The sequence below is a fragment of the Pongo pygmaeus genome, chromosome 7 (genome assembly GCF_028885625.2).
Source record: "Pongo pygmaeus isolate AG05252 chromosome 7, NHGRI_mPonPyg2-v2.0_pri, whole genome shotgun sequence".
NCBI classification, from domain to species: domain Eukaryota; kingdom Metazoa; phylum Chordata; class Mammalia; order Primates; family Hominidae; genus Pongo; species Pongo pygmaeus.
In genome coordinates, this window is record NC_072380.2 from 138,368,931 (window position 1) to 138,393,857 (window position 24,927).

Here is a 24,927-nt window from a genome sequence, read left to right on the forward strand (position 1 = left end):
CTCCTAAACCCAGGTGTAACCATATATGTGTGAAATGGTTAGCTCTCTTTTCATCAGCTTCACTGCAAATCCGGTAAGCTTTCTACTCTGGGTAGCAACATTATGATAGACCTGGCCAATAATTTGATTCAAATCAATTCCATGCTGCAACCCTGTGCCAACTGGTCCTGGTTTTTCCTTCAACCTTGATGAGAGACCTTTCAGCCTTTCTTTGTTTATGCCTTGCTTTGAGGTGTTCTTGGATCTCTTTTGCACAAGTCAACAAGTGTTCTTCCATTGTTGGTTGGCTCATCACATATTATTGACTAAGCTGAGGAAACACTGATCTCATTCTTTACGCCTTGAAACATTTCATTCTTCATTGTTCATTTAAAGATTTCATTTTTTTTTTTTTTTTTTAGACAGAGTCTCACTCTGTTGCCCAGGCTGGAGTGCAGTGGAGCGATCCTGGCTCACTGCAACCTCCACCTCCTGGGTTCAAGTGATTCTCCTGCCTCAGCCTCCTGAGTAGCTGGGATTACAGGTGCCTGCCACCACGCCCAGCTAATTTTTGCATTTTCAGTAAAGACGGGGTTTCGCCGTGTTGGCCAGTCAGGTCTCAAACTCTTGACCTCAGGTGATCCACCTGCCTCGGCCTCCCAAAGTGCTGGGATTAAAGGCATGAGCCACTGCGCCCAGGCAGATTTCACTTTTAAAATATGTGTTCTTTTATAGTGATCAACTAGTAAACTCCTCAGTCTGGGTAGGTTCTGTGAGGGCCCATACTTTTGTCTGTTTACTTTTGCACAGCTATACAGTCCCTGGCACACAGTAGGTTCTCATTAAATATTTGTGGAATGAACAAATGAAGTTTTTCTCTTCTTTCGTTGTCCGCTCTAATTTTAAACATACTTCTAAATATTGTTTTGGTTTCCAGAAAACAGATTCATGTGTTAAACCAAGGGCTCACAACAGTTTTCTGTAAAGTACCAGATAGTAAATATTTTAGCTTTTGTGGGCCACAAAGTCTCTGTCATAAGTACTCATCTCTACCATTGAAAGTAATGCAAAAGCAGTCAGAGACAATATGTAAATGAGTGAGCATGGTTGTGTGACAATAAAACTTTACTTACAAAAACAGGTAGTTGGCCAATGTGGCCTGTGGGTCAAAATTTGTCTCTTGTTTTATTTTAATTTTTTATTATTTTCTGAGACAGGATCTTGTTCTGTTGCCCAGGCTGGAGTGCATGGGTATAATCATGGCTCACTGATGCCTCACCTCCTGGGTTCAAGCGATCCTCCCACCTTGTCCTCCTGAGTAAGTGGCACCACAGGTGTGTGCCACTGACTAGTTTATTTTTTCAAAAATAATTTTGTAGAGTCTAGGTCTTGCTATGTTGCCCAGGCTGGTCCTGAACTCCTGGGCTCAAGCAATCCTTCTGCCTTGGCCTCCCAAAGTGCTGGGATTACAGGTAAGAGCCACTGTGCCCAGCCTGGCCCCTGTTTTAAATTACTCTTTTTTTAAAAAAAATCTTTTCTATTTCCTTCATCTTATTTTGGCTGTGTAGGTGATACTTTCCCCCCGGTAGTTTACTATAAATCACTTCTAAATCTGTAATTGCGATATTATTTCTCTCATATTTTCTGAAAAATTTCAGTGTTTTTTTCCTAATAGAATTAGGAAGTCCTCTTTCCCACCGCTCAGTTTTCCTGGCAGCACAATGAATCTGAAAACAGAATGCTATTGAACTCCAGCCTTCAAAAGTCTGTTATCCAGAATCTTTACACTTTGTAAATTGGCCCTGAACTTTCTGTACTTTGAAGGCGTATTTTGGTTGATACAGCTATTTCTTATGTTCTGAATTTCAAATCATGTTCAGGTTCTTAAGCTGAGATAGCCTTGTATCCTGTCTCCATATTGATCCCAGATGTACCCTCATGTATTATCTGTGGTGATGAAGTTTCCTGTCATTTAATACCAACATTATCTGTCCTACCATTTGGCTTGATGTGTGAGCTCTCAGCAAGTTTTGTGAAGAATGATTACACAGGCTTTTAAATAATTACAGGTGTCATGAAACAAAACACAGTTTAACACATTTAAGACATCAAAAGTCTATAAAGAGTAAGTTTTTTAATTTTTAAAAATTTTAGTGAAAGAGGCAAAGTGCTGATGGGAATTAAAAAAAAAAAAAAAAAAATGGCCGGGCACAGTGGCTCACGCCTGTAATCCCAGCATTTTGGGAGGCCGGGTGGATCATGAGGTCAGGAGTTGGAGACCAGCCTGGCCAACATGGTGAAACCTCGTCTCTACTAAAAATGCAAAAATTAGCTGGGTGTGGTGGCAGGCGCCTGCAATCCCAGCTATTCGGGAGGCTGAGGCAGGAGAATTGCTTGAACCTGGGAGGCGGAGGTTGCAGTGAGCCGAGATTGGGTCACTCACTGCACTCCGGACTGGGTGACAGAGCAAGACTCCATCTACAGATTAAAAAAACAAAAAACAAAAAAAAACCCCAAAAAAACCACAACCAAACATATGGTGGAAAGATTAGTGGGCAGCACCCAGGCCTGTTGAAATGTCATCATCAGTTGACTTATGTCAATGTGCTCATAGTTTTTATTTGTCACAGTGATGAAAAAGTAGATTAACAACATCATGGATCAAATAAAACAGTGAAGTACATTTCTCAGTTTGGAACTGATTTCATATAACAACATTGTTACATTTGTTATTTACTATGTGCCAGGAACTGGACTATACTCTGGCCTGAATTATCACATTTAATCCTCACTCTAGCCCCACTAGATAGGCACTTTGATTGTTCCCAGCCATCTGTACTTTAGAGACCTTCTGTATCTTGCCCAAGGTCACAGAGTTAGCACATGTGGAGCTGGTATGTGTGTTTTGGATGGGTACACCTTTTCCTTCCTTTGAAAAATGGTTGAGGGAGAGAGTTGAGCAGGGAACGGGGAATTTTCAACTCTAAATGGACTCTCTACTGCATTCTGTTAGGCCCTCAATCTGCTCCTTCTTTTGCAAAGATTAAAAAAGTGAGAATAAAAAGTTCCAGCTTGGTTATGGGGGTAAAGAAGAAGTGGGGGCAGAAGTGGAGTTATAAGGCCACCACCAGTGAGTTACAACCATGACAGGCCAGCCAGCCTGATGGGAAGGGAAGACAAAGGGAGAAGACATTGGAGGCCAGGCATGGTGGCTCACACCTGTAATCCCAGCACTTTGGGAGGCCGAGGTGGATGGATCACTGGAGGTCAGGAGTTCGAGACCAGCCTGGCCAAAATGATAGAACCTTGTCTCTACTAAAAATACAAAAAATTAGCCGGGCATGGTGGTGCGTGCCTGTAATCCCAGCTACTTGGGAGGCTGAGTCAGGAGAATTGCTTGAACCCGGGAGGTGGATGTTGCAGTGAGATGAGATCGCACAGCTGCACTTCAGGGTTCGGGCAAGCTGAGAGATTTTATTTTAGTTTTTATTTTTATGTATTCGGGAGGTACAAGTGCAGGTTTCTTACATGCATATATTGAGTAATGGTGAAGTCTGGGCTTTTACTGTACCCATCACCTGAAAAGTGAACATTGTACCCAATAGACAATTTTTCAATCCTTGCCCCCCTCCTACCCTCCTACCTTTTGGAGTCTCCAATGTCTATTATTCTACTCTAAGTCCACGTGTGTACCCATTGTTTAGCTCTCACTGATAAGTGAGAACAATGTGGTATTTGACTTTCTGTTTCTGAGTTCTTTCACGTAGGGTGATGGTTTCCAGTTCCATCCATGCTGACCTCATTCTTTTTTATGGCTGAATAGTATTCCATGGTGTATATACACCACATTTTCTTTATCCGGTTCTCCACTGATGCACACTTAGGGTGATTCCATATCTTTGCTATTGTGAATAGTGCTATGATAAACATGCAGGTGCAGGTGTCTTTTTGATATATTGCTTTCTTTCCCTTTGGGTAGATAGTAGTGAGATTGTCGGATGGAATGGTAGTTCTATTTTTAGTTCTTTGAGAAATCTCATAACCTTTCCATAAAGGTTATACTAATTTACATTCTCACCAACAGTGTACAAGCATTCCCCTTTTTTCTGCATCCTTGCCAACATCTGATATTTTTAGACTTTTAAATAACAGCTATTCTGATGGTATAAGATGGTATCACATTGTGGTTTTAATTTGCATTTCAAGCTGAGAGATTTTCAAAGCTGATTTAGAGAATTGGCTAACTTTGGACTTACTAGTACAGTCTTGGTCATGTTCTGGAAATGTGGTGCATCTTGAGTGGGGAGAAAACATCCAAGAAAGGTGCTTCAAGGGCAAGATGCTGATCAGGGGCTTGCTGCTTTAAAGGAAATCTGGTGTGCACTAGAGTTTTTCTGTGACTAATACCATTCACCAGTTCATGACCACTCTGCCAAGTACCCCATAACCACACTGCCGAACGTCTATGGTCATCAACCCCACTTCCCAATTTGCAGACGAGAAATCTAAGACTCAGAAAGGTAAGTGATTTGCCCAAAGTCACACAGCTAAGAAGTGAGAGACTCAGGATCTGAAGACAATGCAGGAGAAATCCCCGTGATTCATAGGGATGCATCTTGGTTCAATTCTCTGCTGACCCGTGACGGGCCAACATGTTTAGACCTCTGGAGGGTTAAAAAGCACTTCGACATCTGTTACTACATTTAATCCAAGTAAGTCTGTGCTGTGGTTCTTTTTATTGATCCCATTTTACAGATGAAGAAGTGGAGGCTAAAGTTCTTTTGTGGTCCATCTTTCTGTGAGTTGAGATATCCAAGCCATGCTCAAACAAGTATAGCAAATAAATATGGTTAAGAGCAGATAACCCAGGGCTGACTTGGAACCCTGATTTTCTCACTCCCGGCTGTATGGCTGGAAAAGAGGTAAGTGGGGAAGACAGGATTTGAGAAGAGGGTGAAGCACTTTCTAAGCAGAGAGAAAGAGGGCCTGCCTAAAACAGTGAGAGGGCAGTAGGGGCCCGTGGTGAGGAACAAGGGTCTTGGAATCATTTATTTGCACTTCATCTTGCCTCTTATTCATTTATGACCTTGGGCCTCTTGGAACCCCAGGTGCCTAAAACCGGGCCAATAAAACCTATCTCAGAGGGTAGCGGTTACGAGCATCAAGTAAAATAAAGTGCTCAGCCCAGCACTCAGCTGTGGTCCAAGCCCTATCACGGAAGCCATCATCTGTGTAGAGGCTGGGCTGGCCCAAGGGGCTGGCCTGGGTGACAGTCTGAAGCCACTGGAGTCTAGGAAGCCCAGCAGTGCCTCAGGGACAGCTCTTGGGTCAGGGGTGATGAGATCCAAATGACCTCTCAGGAGCCACATCTGAGCTGGGGTCACCGAGCCTGGGCCACACTGTCTGAATGTTACCCACAGCCAAGGCTTTACTCCCGGGGGCCACAGACATGGGGCTCCTGGTGTCCCTTCCTTAGGAGCTGTCTTCACTCTTGGCAGGACAGGCTTCATCCTTTGCGGGGCCCAGTGCAAAATGAAAACGTGAGGCCTCTTGTTAAAAAATTATTAAGAAATTCAAGATGATTATAGCAGAACATTAAACCAAGCGTGGGGCCTTTCTAAGCAGGGACTCTGTGCAACTGACAAGGTCACAAAGCCAAGAAGCCCTACACTTGGCCACACCGTCTCTTTCTGGACATCTGAATAAACTCCAAACACCTCATTCAACGGTGTAGGTAGTCTGGTTCACACAGCAAACAACTGGGGTTTGGAAACATCCATTCTTTAACATATTCACTCTTAAAGCATTTATTAAGTGTGTTGGGAGGCACTGGCAAGATGAATACTTTCTTCAAGAAGTTCAAGGTCTAGTGGGAGAGACAAACACATATAAACACACACGATAACTAGCATGTTAATAATTCTACTCATTTAGTCAACAAATAGTTATCACTACCTAGCAGGCCAGGCAGTGTGCTGGGGATCAGAGACACAGACATGAATCAAATACTGTTAAGAGCGCAGAATTTGAGGCTGAGCTGTTGGGGGTAGAATCCTGATTCTAGCATTTACTGCCTATATGACCCTGGGCAAGTGACTTAACCTCTCTGTGACTCAGTTTCCTCATCTGTAATATGGGAATAATAATAGCACTGTCCTCTTAGGGCTGTTCTGTTGTGAGTATGAATGAGTTAATCCTCATAGTAAAAGAGCTAATATGAGAAGATTTTTAGAATAGTGCCTGGCATATAGGGTGTGCTATGTAAGTTGTTATTTCTTCAAGGAATTAAAAGTCTACTGTCAGATAAAGACATAACACACACCCAATGACAAAGTTATTATTATTACTATCTTTTAAAGACTTTTTTTTAAGGCGGAGTCTTGCTCTGTTGTATTTTTAGTAGAGATAGGGTTTCACGAAAAAGAAAATAAAATTAAAAAAAAAAAAAAAGAAAGACTGGATTTCACCATGGTGGCCAGGCTGGGCTCGAACTCCTGACCTCAAGTGATCTGCCCTCCTCAACCTCTCAAAGTGCTGGGATTACAGGCATGAGCCACTGCGTCCAGCCCAGTTATTAGCTAACCCTGTCTACCATGTCCCACACTTCGCGTGTGGCACTGGGGGATCCAGAGAAGGGTGGGATGTTGTCTCTTTCCTTCCCAGGGCTGTGGGTGCAGGGCAGCCCAGCAGGACCCTGTTAGGATCAAACTTTCATTTCAAAATATGTTCTTATTACTTCTTTATTTTGTGCTCCGTTGAATGACTTGGGGTGAACAGATGGGCCGTGGAGGAGTTTACAAGGTACTCAGTGCAACACAAAGTGCCGCCCACTGGCCAGGGAGAGGGAGAGGGGCAAGCGGAGGGTGGAATAGTTTCCCCTTTTCATCAGGGACCTTGCTGTCATGTGGAGCAGACATAGCTTTCAGCCTCTGGCAGTGCGCATGGCAAGACTGAGCAGAGCAGAGCCCCATATTTGGCTGGGGAGAAATTCACTCCATCACACACCCTCTGACTCACCTCCCAACCCAGCACCCTGGGGCTGAGCTCACAGGCCTCTGACTCAGGCTCTGTGGGGTGTCCTCTTTGGCGGGGAAGGGGAGGGGGCTGTCCTGGTGCCCCTCCTTTGGCCTCCCCCTCCTCCTCAGCCTCTGCACTTCATGGTCTGAGCTCTTTGCTACCTCCCCCACCTTCCCCTGGACCCCTTTCCACAGAGCACTACCATCCACCCACGTCCAGACGCCGATTCTGCAAGGGCTGACTTCTTCACGGAGAAATTCATCCTAGACTCTCCTCACAAACAGAGCCAGGATGTGCTGGGGTTTGGATGGGTGGGTGAAATTGCTCATTAGGGGAGACGAGGCAGTGCTGTGCAGTGGAAAGAAATAGAGATGTGCGTGCTTTTCCTGGCTCTGTGTGACCTTGGGCTGCTTATGCTCCTCTCTGGGCCTCTGCTGCTAGAAGCGTTGATGAGTTTCCAAGGACACAGGAGCTGTCCAGGCCAGCCAGTGAGGCTGGGAAGAGCACATGCTGATGAGGAGCTGTGTTTTGGCCCCTTGCCTCTCGATGTGTGGTCCTGGGAAGGGCAGCACAGGCATCAGCTTGGAGCTTGTTAGAAATGCAGAATCTCGGGCTGCACCCTGACCCACTGAATCAGAATCTGCATTCTAACAAGATCTGCTGATGATTCCTGTGCACATTGAAGTTGGAGAAGCCCTGCAAACTTGGCTGCACATTGTAATCTGGGGAGTTTTAAAACATTGTGATGTCTGAGACCCACTCCCAGAGATTCTGATTTCACTGGGCTGAGGTGTGTCCTGGGCACCTTCAAAGCTCCCCAGGTGATTCAAGGTACAGGAAAGGTGGGTAGGGCTTGCCCTAGTGAGTCAGGATGATGCTGATATTCTGGGTTCCACACTCAAATGCACACAGTGTCCTGTCAGGTGCAGAGATGAGCCAAACAGGCTGGGGTCAGTGCATGTGAACACATGGTATGATGGGAGGGGGCTGCAGAGGATGGAGGACTGTTGCCAGGACTACAGAGACCAGTGGCTACTGAGCTGCCACTGACTGCCCCCATGCCTGAACGCACTCATACCCAGGGACCAGATCATCCCACTTTTCAAGAAATGCCAAAAATACAGCTGTTAGCATGATGCCTTCTGATTTTAAAATGTTGGCTCAATTTTATTTCGAAATACAGTGTGGTCTAAACAGAAAGCTGGATGTGGCCCAAGACTTGCTGTTTTATAATGTCTGTCCAGCCAGGGTGACCAACTGTTTCAGTTTGTCTGGGACTGTCCTGGCTTTAGCACTGAAAGTCCTGTATCCTGGGCCAATCAGGTTATAGGTCTTGATGCAGTGTAGCTTAATTTATTTAGGAGACTTGATTTTGGAGTTCTCTCTCCCAGGTTTGAATCATGTGGCTCTGTCACTTAGTTGGTCTGCAATCTTGGTCGCCTCACTTAATCTCTATATGACTTAGTTCCTTCATTAGTCAAATGGGGATAATAAAAGTATCTACCTCATAGGCTTGTGTTAAGAATTAAGTTAGTTTCTATATACAAACTGCTTAGAACAGTACCTGGTGTTCAGCAGATGCTATATGAATGTTAGCTATTATTATTTGGTCTTAAAATCAGAGGACTGAGCAGGAGAGAGTAAATGCTCAGTGTAAAACCATCTAACTTCACCAACTTAAAAGTCTATCAGAGATTGTGCAGTGAAGAGATACAGGTGAGAGGTAAGGATACAGAAGACCTGGGCTTATAGTCCAGCTCTGCCACTTATGAGCTGTGTGACTTTAGGCAAGTCCCTTAACTTCTCTGTGCTTCATTGCCTCTGTTTTAAGTTGGAATAACCACAACTACCTTCAGGACTTCTGTGAGGACAAATGAGGTGATGTGGGTGAATGTGGGGGCCCACCTGGGAGAGGAGTGTTTCTGGTAGTGCATTGATGCTGCCTCTTCATGCCTCAGGAATGTCCAAAAAGAAAAGTTCAGGGTGATTTTTAAGGAGTGGCTTCATTGTCAAGATATATGAATGCTTCAAGAAATTTAATCAATCACTTATTACTACATGTTGTATCATCTCATAAGGAAGTCCGATATGTATTGTGCCAGGGTGAGCTTTGGCCGTTCCTGTGGTCAGAAAGTTAAAGCCCTTATAATGTTCTTATTAGTGTCTGCTGTCCTTCTCAAAAATCAGCCCTCAATATTGATCTACTTTTCATTTTAAAAAATGGTCCTTTGCAAATCGTTGGTTGTGATTTTTCTGCAGGATTTTTACCTTCTTATTTTTCCATTTGAAAAATCATATCACAGTTGACCACATTGTTTAGGAGCCACGTGACTAATGAAATTTGTATTTGTTAACTATTGTTGTGTAATGAACCATAAACTACCTAAAACTTAGTGGCCTGAAATAACAGCTACCTCTTTAGTCCTTGATTTTGCTGGGCAGCTCTCTGGTCTATGTTGGGCTTGGATGATCTTGGCTGGGGCTGCTCATATGTCTGCAGCTGGCTCAGGGGTGTCTGATCTCAGATGGCCTCACTCACATGTCTGGGGATTGGCTGGCTGTTGGCTCTTGGTGGGAGTAGACCACATGTTTCTTATCACCCGGCAGGCTAGCCTGGGCTGTTCACATGATGGCAGGGTTCCGAGACCCTCAATTGGTCATTGCTTTCCAAGCCTGTAATTTGGTCTTGTTTGTGGCTTTTCCATTGGCCAAAACAAGTCACAGGGCCAAGCCCAGAGAGTACTGGGAAGGTACCACCAAAGAGAGGTGAACAGATTAGGGCAATGACTGAAGTTATTCTATGACATGATTTTCAATTAAGAAAATACCAAGTTATGTAGTTAATGACTACATATTCTCAACCAGTTGACTGGAGACAAATTCTTTAAAATATCCATGAATTGACTGTCATGGTCACAATAATCAATTAAAATGTTTACTTTTTTCTTGTTTTACATTCAAATTTTATTGCTTTCTCCCGATTTTAAGAAAATCAGCCTTCTTGTAAAAAGTTTGTTAGAGAAAAGTATGCTTTAGGAAGGATGAATTCTTTATAATCTTGCCATTCCAGAGATACTACCTGTTAACAGCTTGGTATATATCATTTCAGTTTCTTTACCTATGTATATCCTAATTAGCAAATGACATATGTAATTTTCTTTTACAGGAATTCTTTTATTCAATAGTTATTTATTGGATGTCAACTATGTACTGAGGGCTACATATTAGAGAACAAGACAGCAAAGCCCCTGCTTGCTGGAATGAGATCCTATGATAAATATAAAAAGCAGTTTCCCCTCCTTTTCTTAATATACCTTGATATCAGTCCATGTGAGTGTAACTATCACCACTGAATGTTTCGTTTGTAGCAGACACTGGGATAAGGACTTTGCATTCATCATTTCATTCCAATACTCACCAGAACCCTATGAAGAATGTACTTTCATTATTCTCATTTTATGGGGAGGATATTAGACACAGAAAAGTTAAGGAACATGAGGCAGCTAGTTGGTGGTGAAGACAGGATCTGAACCAGATCCAACATCTGGCTCCAAAACTCACAATCCTAACCACTTTGGCAAACTGACTCTTGGTTCAGATAGATTCACTTTTTCCTTTATAGTGGTTGTGTAGTATTTCATTAGGAAAGCATATTAAATAATAAGTATTCAAGGTATGTGTTTCCTTATACTTAAACTATTACCTACCTTTCTATATTGTCCCAAGTGCTTGATGTGTTTTGTTCTTTATGCCACCTAATCTCTCTTCCTTCCTTGTTTGTGATTAACTTCTATTCATCCCTCAAAACCCACTGCAGATAACACTTCCATCCGAAAGCCTCCTTCAATCTATGATCTATATTAAGTACCCTCCTTCATGGTTCCACAGTTTTCAGGGCTTTCCTCAATCATGGCACTAATTTTTTTTTCCCCCGAGATGGAGTCTTGCTCTGTCACCCAGGCTGGAGTGCAGTGGTGCGATCTTGGTTCACTACAACCTCCACCTCCTGGGTTCAAGCGATTCTCCTGCATGGCACTAATTTTTGCTGTTGTGAACATTTATTTGGCTGACTCTTCCACTTGGTGATGGGCTATTGGAAGGTAAGTCTCAGTCTTATTTTCTTTTGTGGACATACATAATTACAACACCTGGCACTTGCTTGGGGCATGAGAAACCGTTATTCATTGTTAGTTGAATTATTAATAAGTGGACTTAGCATTTATGACACAAATTTTATTAAACTTAATTAATAGAGCTAATTTATTGGTGACTAAACCTGTAAATTAATTTTTTAGTGGCAGGTTCTTGCACTGTTGCCCAGGCTGGAGTTCGGTGGTATAATTACAGCTCAATGCAGCCTCAAACTCCTGGGCTCAGGCTATCCTCCTACCTCAGCCTCCTGAGCTGCTAGGACTATACCTGTGCCCCACCATGCTGGGCTGCTTTTTTTATTTTTTATTTTTTTTGTAGAGATGGGTTCTTGCTATGTTGCCTAGGCTGGTCTTGAGTTCCTGATATTGAGTGATTCTCCTGCCTCAGCCTCCCAAAGAGCTGGAATTACAGGTTTGAGCTACCATGCCCAGCCTAATTTTTTATTATGGAAAGAACACATGCACATGGTAAAACTTCAAAAGCAAAGGACATGCCAATGAAGAGTAATGTTTTTCCATTTCACACCCCAATTCTACTTCCCACAGGTAATTACCTTCAATAGTTTTTTTGTGTATCATTTTCCTAATTTCCCGTGTATATAATCCATACACTATCACAAATGGCAGCATACTGTAACACTGTTCTGCACCCTAACTGTTACATTTACCTGTCTTGGATGTCTTTCCACATCAATAAAACTGGTGTACTTTTTAGAAGTAGTCACATGGTGTTCAATTGTAGGAATGGTGCCATTTTTAGATTAGTTGACTCTCATGAATGGGCTTTTCATTTGTTTCTAAACTTCCTTTGTTGCTTTTTTTTTTTTTTTTTTTTTTTTAAGACAAGTTCTCACTCTGTTGCCCAGGCTAGAATTCAGTGGCATGATCATGGCTCACTGCAACCTTGACCTTCAAGGCTCAAGTGCTTCTCTCATCTCAGCCTTCTGTGTGGCTGGGACTACAGACAGGTGTCACCACGCCCAGCTAATTTTTTGTAGAAATGGGTTTTCACCATGTTTCCCAGGCTGATCTTGAACTCCTGGATTCAAGCAATCCAATCTGCCTACCTCGGCCTCCCAAAGTGCTGGGATTGCAAGTGTGAGCCTCCACGCCCGGCCTCTTTGTTGCTTTTTACTGTTAACAACATCTGCTACAGTGAACATTGTTGTATTTCATTTTGCTTTCATATTTGAGTATCTCTAGGAGAAATTCCTAGAAATTGAATAGTTTAAAAAAGTGACCCTGCTCCAAAATTAATAGGAGGAAAGAGATATAGAAAGGGAATTGCACTGAGTGCCAATACCTGAGTTCCGTTCCTGAATTTTTCATTTGCCCTGCAGAGGACACATTGATTTTAGCTGCCAGCATCTGAACCCCTTTCCAAATTTGGAAAGTTGTGTGATGATTGCTATGAGCAAGGTCCTGCTACAAAAGATAAAAGGGCTTTAATTTACCCCATGAATGGACAACTTATTATTATTATTATTATTATTTTTGAGAAGGATTGTTGCCCAGGCTGGAGTGCAATGGTGCAATCTTGGCTCACTGAAATCTCCACTCTCCGGGTTCAAGCGATTTTCCTGCCTCCCAAGTAGCTGGGATTACACCTGGCTAATTTTGTATTTTTAGTAGAGATAGGGTTTCAACTTGTTGGTCAGGCTGGTCTCAAACTTCTGACTTCAAGTGATTCTCCTGCCTTGGCCTCCCAAACTGTTGGGATTCCAGACGTGAGCCACTGCACCCAGCCGGACAACTTATTTTAGCTAAACTCATAGCTTCTTTGCTTTGGCTGGAATTAAATCATCAAATGCTGGTCAGAAACTTAGACTGGCTGTTGATGACATCCTAGGCATTCCTGGAATATGATTAGCAAATCAAAACCATGGCAGCAATGGTGCCCAAAATGAGCATGTCCAGTTATAGACACCACACACACACACACACACACACACACACACACACAGCCTTGGTGAATAAGAAGTGGGGAAATATATTTGTTATTACCCAACAAGTGCAATTTGTTTGTTAGACATGATCTTTCAAAACATGAGGTCCAAAGGGAAAAATTATGAAAGGGCCCTGGAGAATAAAAAGTGTGGGAATCATTGCTGTGGTCCAGCTGTCTGATGGAAGACTTGATTCTTAATATCGCCACCAAATGATCAGCCCCTGTTTGCCTCTTCTAGTGACAGGGAACTCACTACTCTCTGATGCAGAGTAGATGCCTCACCTGGGTTCAATGCCTTCTATAGATTTCCTTTGCCCAGTGGAGTGTGGGTAAATGTGATTTCCCACATTTCCAGGCCTGGCTGTGTACACCATAAAATATCCCTGATTCTTGTTCCCTTGGCACAATCTTCCAGGCTTTCCCCATTTCTTGTGGCTAGATGATTCCAGGTTGACTTTGAAGTCACATAATGGGAGACACAATACCAAGCAAACTAGGTCCCTGAGTCACCCTTTTATAGCAGATCCTCTTGACCAGAAACAAGAGGCATGAGATGAGAAATACAACTTTTCTAGTGTTAAGATTCCAAGATTTTGAGGTTGTTTGTAACAGCTGTCAGCAATAATCATCCTGAGGGGCCAAAAATAACACTCATTCCTTCTCCTCCTGGGTTGAAAAATGAAGATAGAAATAAATGATGTTTTTACGGATAAAATTTGGGTTGGAGAATGTGCAGAGGTGTGGCCACAACAATGGCCTTCATAATACTGCTCCCTGGAGTTAGACAGACTTGTCCATCCCATCATTGGCAACTCTGTACATTTCCAGAGTTCCTTCTTATGGTCATGCTCTTATAGATATATCTTAAAGCAGCTCCTAAAAAGAGCAGACTTATTTGTTTTTTTTCTCCTGAACTCATTGATCAGATAAGTGAATCCACCTCGCATGAGGAGGGAGCCTAGTGAGGAAGCAAGACAGGAAGTGTTACCCTGGATAAGGTCCCTCCTCATGGAAACAGGAGGCCAGGAAACCAAGGTTCCCACCCAAGGTTCCTTTCAGACATAAGAGTTACTGAGTCCCTGTGAGTATAAGCTCCTCAAGGACAGGAGCCATATCTCCTCCTTGTGCCTTTCTCATAGCGCCTAGCACAATGCTAGGCACAAAGACAGTGCTGAGTCAATGCTTGCCTATTGACCAGTGACACCTCATGAGCATATATGACATTTCCCCCACTGGTTCACTTCAGAAGGAGGAGAAATTGCTGTGGTCTGACCCCTCACACTGCCAGTCCTTGCCTAACCCAACAATTTGGGAGTGTGAAAGGCCAAGCTAATGACCCAATCCTTCCTTGGGGAGATATCAGCCCTCTCCTTCTGCCCACCAAGTCCCATGCTGGGCAAGACACTTGACCTTGCTGAGTTCCTGGCCAGCACATCACCCTGGGTGTCCACTGGGTACCTCTGAACCCCACTGTTGGTTGCAAGTTTCTGAAGTCAGAGACTGAGTCTTATTCATGGTATCAGTTGAGAAGTACCTTCAGCAGGCTGTGGCTGAAAAAAGATAGGGATTTATTCTTTCTTTGCTAAAGGATGTCTAGGGTAAGAAGACAGGCCTGGAGTGACAGCTGTGTGACATCTTTGATGTCACAGTCTCCTTTGACCTGTTTTCTTTACCATCCTTAGCTCATGGCTTCCATCCTCAAGGTTGACTTATGGGTATAAAATAGCAGTCCCAACTCCTATGTCCACATTCCAGATAGCAAGAAAGAGGTGGCAGAAAGAGTTATAAGGCCCCAAGCCGAGTCTATTCCTCTCCTTTTTTGTAAGTTCCACCCAACAAAGAATGCCTACACCACGTTGGCCAGAATATAGCCAAATGGTCACATCTCTGTAAAAGGGTGCCTGGAGAAATACGTGTTTTCAGCTCGTCTCATTGCTTCCTCTACAAAACCAAGATTGTGTTATTAAGGGAGGAAGGGAGAGTGGGCAATGGCAGGCAACTCAGTCTCTGCCTCATTCATCTCTATATCCCTGGCAGCACCGACCACATAGTAGGTACATATATGTTTCATTTATTCATTCATTCTTTCAAAAAATATTTACTGAGCATCTGCTTGGAGCAAGTTACATGTCTTCACATCAGGGAGAGAAACAAAGCAAAATAAAAGTATAATATAATATTAGGTAATAATAAAAGCTATGACACCAAATAAAGCAGGGAAAGGGTGGGTTTGGGGGACAACGTTAGAGTGAGTGGTCAAGAGTGGCCTTTCAGAGGAGATGCTGTTGAAGCAAGAAGTGGAATGAAGTAAGAAAGTGAGGTATGCCGGGTTCAAAGGGGGAGAGTGCTCCTGGCAGAGGCCCTGCTATGGAGGTGTGCTTGGCACGTTCTAGAAACAGAAGGCCAGCAAAGAGAAGTAGTCAGGAGCCAGATCATGTTTTATTATAGAGATTTTAAAATTTCCCCCCGATAATTCTCCTATGGATACATCCTAGAGCAGTATGAACAAGGGGGAAGGTATGAGAGACTGAGCAGGGGGGTGCTGTGTTCAAATTCAGCTGCCTCCCCGTTCTGTTTTCTTTTTCTGATCATTCAGACATATGTTAGATGCTGTCATTCTATTTGCTGTTTTTTTTTTCTCTCTCTCTGTAGTGCAGTGTGGATAATTTCTTTAGATTTGTTTCCACTAATTTTCCCTTCAGATGTGTTAATATTTTGTTTAAGCAATACACTGGGTTTCTAATTTTCATTATTATACCATCTCATTTTCCAAAGATTTTTGGTTCTTTTTCAAACATGCCTGATTGGCTTCTTATTCTTTCATCATGCACTCATTCCCTCTTCTTATTTATTTATTTATTTATTTTTGAGACAGAGTCTCGCTCTGTTGCCCAGGCTGGAGTGCAGTGGTGTGATCTCAGCTCACTGCAACCTCCGCTTCCCAGGCTCAAGCGATTCTTGTGCCTCAGCCTCCCGAGTAGCTGGGATTACAGGCCTGCACCACCACACCTGGCTAATTTTTATATTTTTAGTAGAGATGGGGTTTCTCCATGTTGGTCAGGCTGGTCTTGAACTCCTGGCCTCAAGTGATCCGCACGCCTCGGCCTCCCAAAGTGCTGGGATTACAGGCGTTAGCCACCATGCCTGGCTCATTCCCTCTTTGATTTCATTAAATACATCAAGTTTGACTGCTTTATGGTTGTATCTATTAATTCCAGCATCTGCAGTCCTTGTGGAGGGGGCACCATCGTTGGTTGATTCTGCTGACTCTCCCTTATAGGGATCTGTTTATTTGTGTGTTTGTGTTTTATGATTGTGACTTATGCTCCTATGAACAATATCTGTGGTAATTCATTGAAGCTTAGTTTTAAAGTATACACCTTCAGGGAATATATGTGGCTTGCTTCTGCTAAATACCCAGGTCTATTTGGATTCTTTGGGCCACACAGGACATGTCAATAGTGGCCTCAAACACACTGTGAATTTGGGCTTGTAGTCAGGAATTCTTAAAGGAAAAAAATTTTTTTCTTTGTTTCTGCTCCACCAAGAGCCAAAGCCCAGACCAGCACATTTCCATCTGTGGAGTGAATGTTTGTTCCTCGTTTATTTATTAAGGTGTGTCATTCTTGAGAGTTCTAACTTATTATGAGAATTTTCAGTCTGACCTCCAACCTTGCTAGGGCCTCAGGCCTTGTTTTCTACTCTTCCCAACAACCACCCAGTGCACAAAGTCTGTGAAGACATTGTCGTTTTGCCCCTGTAGAACACATACCCCATTGGCTCCACTGTTGGTCTACCCTACAGATTCAAGCTGTTTTTATTGTTGCTGGCATTTAAGAGATTCCCTTTCTCTTTTGCTAGCTCAGCCATTCATAAAGGAATATGGTTTTAAAAAGACTTTATTCATGATTTTTATTGTGCTAAACAGGGAGGGTTTCTGATATATTTTATAAAAATTGCACAGCCATATTTACATTTTAGAGGGTCATTTTAGGTGGTAGGAAGAGAGGGGATTACAAGGATGATCTCCTAACAGGAGACCATTTAGGACTCTATTGCCATAGTCCAGACACAACATTTGATAGCTTGGAATAGGAGATGGTGGTGCAGTGCAAAAGGGTTGGATTTGGGTTATATTCTGAAGTTACTGATGACCAAATTTGCTGATGGTTTGGATGTGAGGTGTGAGGAAAAGAGAGGAGTTGAAATGACTCCAAAATTTTGGGCCCGAGTATCTGAGTTCAGGGTACATCTCAGTAAATGAGGGAATGATATGCATTGATAATATTCCCTCACAAGCAAAGGTGGCTGGAAATGTAGGTGGTTGGTGTCCTTTTTTCCAGGATCTGATCATTCCTAGGAAAGTTGAACAATGGGCTTCTAGATCCACAAAGGTAGGGAACAAATCTTGAAGTGTAGGAAGGCTGTTGAGACCTGAAAATCATTCTCTACCTTCCCACCATGCTCCTCCTCAGTTAGATCCACACTCTGTTGTCCTCTAGGATTAAATATAAAATACAAAGGAATGCCTGCATGGGGAGAGGAGTGAGCGCCCATCACTGAAGTATATGCACAGGCTGGATCAGTGGTTCCCAGGCTTTTGGATCATGGTGACTTGTAAAACTAAACCAGGCACTATTGATGGATGAATGGATAAGCAAAACTTGGTATACACATACAATGGAATATTATTCAGACTTTAAAAGGAAGAACATTCTGATATATGCCACAATGTAGGTAAACCTTGAGGGCATTATGCTAAGTGAAATAAGCCAGATACAAAAGAACAAATGCTGTATGAGTCCATTGATAAGAGGTACCTTCAATTCAAATATCAGAAAGTAGAATTGTGGTTGCCAGGGACTGGGAAGAGAGGGGGAATGAGGAGCTGTTGTTTAGTGGGAACAGAGTTTCAGATGAGATGGTAAAAAGGTTCTGGAGGTGAATGGTAGTGATAGTTGTACAACACTGTGAATGTACTTAATGCCACTGAACCATACACTTCAAAATGGTTAAAATGGTAAAAAAAAAATTAAGCAGACTGACATCATAACTTTGCCAACTTTTAGTTCTGTCCATTAAAGGTATTAAAAACCAAATTACAATCTGTCATAACCATTATGCCATCCAAAGAAATGAGACTTTTAACCCTAAGAAAGTAAGTGCTCTCAAGACACAGGATAATTCTTTGAATGGAAAAGTTTTAGCTTTATGGAAAAGCTAAACAATAAAATACATGGCTTTAATTTCTTTTACATTCCACATTGGACTAGTGTGGCCAGTGTCTGCAAAGTCCTGGGATGGCTGGATGGCCCCTTGTTGGGAAAAGTGAGGAGGGACTCAAGGAGAGGAGGGACTCGAGGAGAGTTGGATTCAAGCCTTTTGTGACATATTTGCTTAAGGGATGCATGGATGGTTGGAAGGTGGGCTACAACTAGGGTGACCACATGGGACAATCCTATTTGTACCTGCTACTCACCACAATCATTAACAGTGCCCCCTGGTCACCTTCAAACCTTACTTGTTTCGGCACTAAATGCTGTGGCCACCCTGGTATCCCATCTGTGCAGGAGGAGCAGCTGGGCAGGGGGCCTCCTGCTAGGAGAATCTGCTCAGTGAGAGTCGTGCAATCTGTGTTTGTAAAGGGCCTTCCCAGGTCTTGGCAAGTGGCAGATTCTTGATACACGACAGTTATTTTTATCCAGGCTGTCTAGAAAAAGCACAGGCTTCAGAGTCCTCAGATTTTGGATTGAATCCCTGTTTACTAGAGTTTTGACCTTCAGCGAGTTACTTAAATTCCCTTAGCCTCAGTTTCTTGTCTGCAAAGTAGGGTCAATGAAACCTCTCTCACAGGGTAGTTTGGAAGTGGAAGGGAAATATGCAAAAGGAAATATAACAACTTCCTTCCTTCCTTCCCTCCCTCCCTCCTTTCCCTCCCTCCCTTCCTCCCGTTATATCAGGATGGCATATCTAGCCTCCTGATCTCAATCCCTCAGATTCTTCCTCAGACCCAGCTAGGAGGACCCTTCTTGACTGGCAAGGTGAGATTCAGCTCTGTCAGGATGTCTACTTCCCCATTCACGATGGCTTATTTGAATACATTCTGCACTGGGACTACAGGTGTCTCTGCTAAGAAGTTAAGTACGAAGGAGAGAGATGACTACTGAGACAAAGAAAACAGAAACCTCTGCTCTCAACGGGCTTGCAGCTTCTTGGGTTTGAAACATCTATTCCCACCTGAAATGGTCCAAGAATCTTTCAACCGGTGCTCTCAAGGAGAGCAAAAGCTCTCTTCATTTCCAGTTTTATTCCTAATTTTCTATGGACTTCTAAATACGATTTTTCAGTTTGGCACCCAATTGGTCTTTGGTTTTCCTCCACAGGTTGACTATTCACTGCTTGAGGACAGGAATGATGGTTCTCTTCTTGAAGGCCAGCACAAGCTGGAGAGTTCTAAGGGTTCTAAGCTACTCTTCTGGGCTCTGACAATGTCTTTGGGTTGGTACATGAAGAGGCTGACCAAGTCCATGATTTATTTGAGAGATATTGAATTAACTGGAAAATGATTTCTGCAGGGGAGGTACTTTTGCACTGGCATGTAAAAGGAAGGCAGGAAGGGCTTTAGTTGGCAGGAAGGCTGGGGAGCAGCTGTGTTGGAACCCCCCTACACCCAACTCTCCCTGGCCAGTCTTGGTCTTCTGCCTGGTACCAAGGGTGCTTCACAACCATCAGTGGAACAGGGATCGTGCTTCAAGACCAGGCTCATGTTTCACCTCTTCTGAATCCTTCTGGAATTGCCCAGACAGGACTAGTCACTCCTCCCTCTGGGCTTCCGGAAGCAGTACACACTGGGGCATCCAATCATATTGTATTGTAATTATCCGTGGGCTCCAGACGAAGTCCTCGCGGCAGAGGCTGTGTCATCACACCTCTTTCCCCAGCTCCTAGCCTGGTGCCTGACCATAACAGGGACTCAGCATATATTGAGTGAATGAGAATCAGGGATCAGCTTGTCTGGCACTGGTAGTGGTCAGGGAGGTCCCAAGGAATTGGGGGCTGGCTGAATGTCAGGGGCCACTGATTGTTAGGCTCCAGGGCTACAATCTGCTTGGCAATACATTCATTCCTCATTTCCCAGAGATTGTTCTCGTAATACACTGGCAGCATGCCCAAGCCAGGCTCTGACTAGTTCCTAAAACAAGTTAAATCTTTCCCTTTGGGACAATTCCATCAGCAGGGCTAGAGGAGCATGCTTCTCTTATGACCGTAGCTTTCACAGTCCTGGCCATTGGGTCATTTCCTCTTTGGTTCCTCAAAGACCCTCACAGCAGCCCTGTTATGCTTGGCCGGGTTTCTGGCTGGTGAACAGATGAGCTTTCTCTTCCCAGATCTTGGGGTGAAGAGAGCTATATCCACACCCCCACCCATAGCTGCCTGTGCGTGGCTGTGATGGAAACTGGCTTCTCATCCAACAGATCTCAGTGGAGATTGGAAAGTGCTCATCGGAGGAGGGAGTTGTGTCATTGTTGGTACATGGATGGAAGCCAGGCTGCAAATGAGACTAGTCTTCCCATCGCCCTTGCTTTCTACTCCAAGGGAAGGACAATGTCAGCTGCACAGAGCCTGGGTACTATCTGCCTTGAATGGACTGAGTTTCATCAGATGAGAGTCACAGAGGTGAACCCCAGGATGACCAGACAATAGAAGGTGGAAATATCTGTGAAGTCCCAGTCCCAGGTAGTCCCTACTTGCAGGATGGTGCATTTTAACCCTTCAAGTCCTACTTAACACAACTGGGGCGTGAGCATGACTTTTTGCACATCTGTAAATTAGCCTCAACCTGAGTCATTTCAACAGACTCCGCCCTGCACGTGATCCCAGAGGGAGCCTGGGATTTGGGCCTTGGGAGTCCTTCCCTGCTGGATCTTTTGGCTAGGAGGCATGCAGGGGTATCCCTGAGATATATATGGCCTAAAGGGAACGCGCAGATGATTTACATCTCTCACTGAAAATGGAAGTGCAAATTTTAGTTGAGAAGTAGAATAGAAAGGCATGGAAAGAGCACTGGATCAGGAGTCAATTCCAACTTTGATACTCACCCAGTTCTGTGAACTTGAGCTAATCATGTCATTTCATTTGGTGTTTTATTTCTAAAATTCATTTAGCAAAGATTAATATACATTTTTTTTTTGAGACAGAGTCTCGCTCTGTCACCCAGTCTGGAGTGCAGTGGTGCAATCTCGGCTCACCGCAGCCTCTGCCTCCTGGGTTCAAGTGATTCTCATGCCTCAGCCTCGCGAGTAGCTGGGATTTATAGACGTGTGCCATCACCCTCGGCTAATTTTTGTGTGTGTATGTGTGTGTGTGTGTGTTTAGAAGAGACGGGGTTTTGCCATGTTGGCCAGGCTGGTCTTAAACTCCTGATCTCAGGTGATCTTCCGGCTTCAGCCTCCCAAAGTGCTGGGATTACAGACGTGAGCCGCTGCGCCCAGCTAAAGATTAATATACTTTTAAAATAAGTGTCTTGAACTATTTCATGTGCTTTACAAATAATAACTAATTTAACCTTTATAATAATCACTGACATAGGTATTATTATTAAAGCTATTTTATAGATGAGGAAAATGAAGGGTGGAATTGTTAAGTAACTTGCCCAGGGTAACACAGCTAATAAATTGTGGATTAACTCTGAGGTCTCTCTGGATTTCAGAATCCTCATCTGTAAGATAAGGATAGAACTTGTTATCTTGGCCACATCAGCATTTAGTTCCTCTGTGTTCCCACTTCACTTGTATCAATGGCATGATCAGCTCATTTGTACAGAGCTTCTTGGACAAAGCTTCACTTATACTTCTGCCACTATTGGAATGAAAGCACCCTAAAAAATGTAAGCTAGATGAAGATGTGGATCTTTGCCTGTTCATTGTTGATAGCCCAAATGACTAGCAGACTGCCTGACACATAGTAGGCACTCAGTAGATGCTATTGAATGAATGAACAAATTGATCCCATCACTCCATGTTGTGATGAGACTGACCTAGCTCTTCCCCAAACATGGCTTTCTGAAGGTGTGAGCTGTGTCTTATTTATCTCTGGGTCTCTGAGCTCCAGCATATTCCTGGCACAGAAAGATGCTCACACTGAATGAATAAATCCACACAGTTGCCCTTTGTCTTAGATCAGAAGTCGTCATTAGTCATGAAGGCATGAGCACACTTAAATGCTGTAATCCAATGGACATTGACACCAGTAAGCTAGGGAGTAATCTTTTGTGGTAAAAAAAAAAAAAAGATAAGGTGGAGGAAATGGAGTTCTTTCAATTACTGTGTAACAAACCGCTCTCTAATGTCTTAAAACAACAAAGATTTATTCTTTCTCCCAACAGTTGAGCAGTTTTCTGCTCTTGTGTTGTAGCCAATGTTAGCCAAGTAGCTGCACTAAGCTGGGAGCCACCTGGGGCTGGGACATCCAAGATGGCTTCCCATCCTCGGGCCCTCTCTTCCTCATGCGGTCTCTCATCTTCGTAGTGTAGTTGAAGGTTCTTTGCAGTCTGACAGCTAGATTCCAAGAGGCGAGAAGAGAAAGCTTCCCAAACTCTTGAAGCCAGGCTTGGAAACTCTAGGACATTATTTCTACCACATTCATGTGGGCAAAGTAAATCGCAAGGCCCTACCAGATTCAAGGGGAGGGAAAGACAGACTTCACCTCTTGTTGTGAGGAGCAGATGTATGTAGAAAGATGGGAGAAAGTGTTGGTGGCAATATTGGAGACTCTCTGTTACAAAGGTAGGAGAGGAGTGGCGGCAGAGACCCGAAATTATCCTCAGGCAAACAAGGAGCTGTTAAGGATTAGGCTGTGGTTTGCCTGCCAGAAAGTAACTGGTGTCCTACTCAGGTAATAGATACCTGGAGTGTTAAACTTTTCCAGTGCGTCCTGGGGAGTCTGAGCTGACCAGGCCACTAGGAACTATCAACCTTCATATTCTTCTTTTCCAGGTTATGACACCTGGAAAAGGCATGGAGCGAAGTGATGTGCACAGCACACTGCAAGGCTGTGCAGGACCAGGGCTGCTATTGCCAAGTGGTTAAGAGCGTGGCTGTTGGGGTCAAATGTTGATTTTGTCACCAAAAAGACTAGGCAATTCAGAGAATCTTGTGGAATTCCGCCTCCTTGTTTATTTAATGTGGATACTCATACCTTCTTTATAGGGCAAAATAGATCGTGGTGAATAGTATGAGATCCGGAACCAGACTGCCTGAGTTCAAAACCTAGCTTTCCCACCAATCACCTGCATTACCTTGGAAAAAATACTTAATTGCCCTGTGCATCAGTTTCTGATTCTGTAAAGTGGAGATAATAATACTAATAATATAATTTAGATTGGTGCAACCTAAATTGAAAGTAATGACAAAAATTGCAATTACTTTTGCACCAACCTAATAATATTATATAATAATATTACAACAATAATATTGTATTATTGTATTATATAATGTACATATAATATATAATATTTAATAAACGTATATAATATCACAATAATCATAGTGTACAGAGCTGTGAGGATCCAATGAGTTTGTAGAAACATCTAGAACAATGCCTAGCACAGGATTCACAATCAGTGGATGTTATCTACACTTATTAGAGTGTGTTGATGAAAATTAAAATGAGATAATGCTTGCAAAAGCCTAGTACATGTCTTGCCCATGGTAAGTGATGGCTCTTTTTGTTAGGAAAATGGGTACCTTTGTCCATTTACTCTCTTTCCATGCTTGCCCTTGGGGAGCTTTGGAGCAAAGACTCCCAAAGTCTCTCTTTAATTGTTCTTCTGCAAGCAATGAGCATCTTATCTAATTGGCTAGGTAGAGTATGTGATTTACTGTTCTGCTGTTTACTAGTGGGCAGGGAGAGTCACCCTCAGGCAGGGACAGACTTTACCATCCCCCTTACCTGGCTTGTGCCTTCTTCCTGCCTTCCTGTGGGAGTCCACCAAATGGGAATGTGCCATTAAAAGAGGAAATGCCTTTTTCTCCCTGTCACAGGCTCACCTCTGACTAGACAGATGAATTCCAGATACACATGAGATTGAATCCCTTCTTTAACAACAACCATAATCTACTAACTATAGTTAACCACTTGCTCTGTGCCAGGCACAATATAAGCCCTTCCCATAAATATTGCCTCATTTGACTCCTCCAAGAAATCTCTAAGGTAGATGCTATTGCTATTCCCATCATACAGATGAGGAAACTAAGATACAGTAACAACAAACCAGGAATTGTTATTGTTATGTACGTGCAAACGCCCAGCTAAAATGCTCCCTTTCTCTGGGAAGTCTCCCAAGCTCCTCCAGGTGGAAGTTTGGAAGTTAGCATTCTTGGAGCTGGGCTTGGTGGTCCAGAGGCAGGAGAACTGCTTGAGACCAGGTGTTTGAGGTCAGCCTGGGCAACATAGTGAGTCCCTGTCTCTTTACCAAAAAAAAAAAAAGGAAGTTAGCATTTTCTTCTCCTGGGCTTTCTTCTCACCCTTTCTCTAGTTTTTTTGATAGCGTATTTCCTTCCAGTGTTGATTTAGAATAGCTGAGAAGTGAATCTTCTCCTTCATGGTAAGCTCAGAGGTGAGGTTTTGTGGTAGAATCAGCCCTTATGCCTCATTGGTCTGTCCCATGTCTGGGCACAAAACAGAACAAATATCCACTGTGCCATTTACAACTGTTAATAGAGCACTTACTATGTGCTAAGTCTTTAGGCTGCCCTTTTGTGATGCCTTTATCTCTTTAAGGCTGCTTGGGATGTTTCTTTTACTTTGATCTCACTAGCAGTGAATGACTGG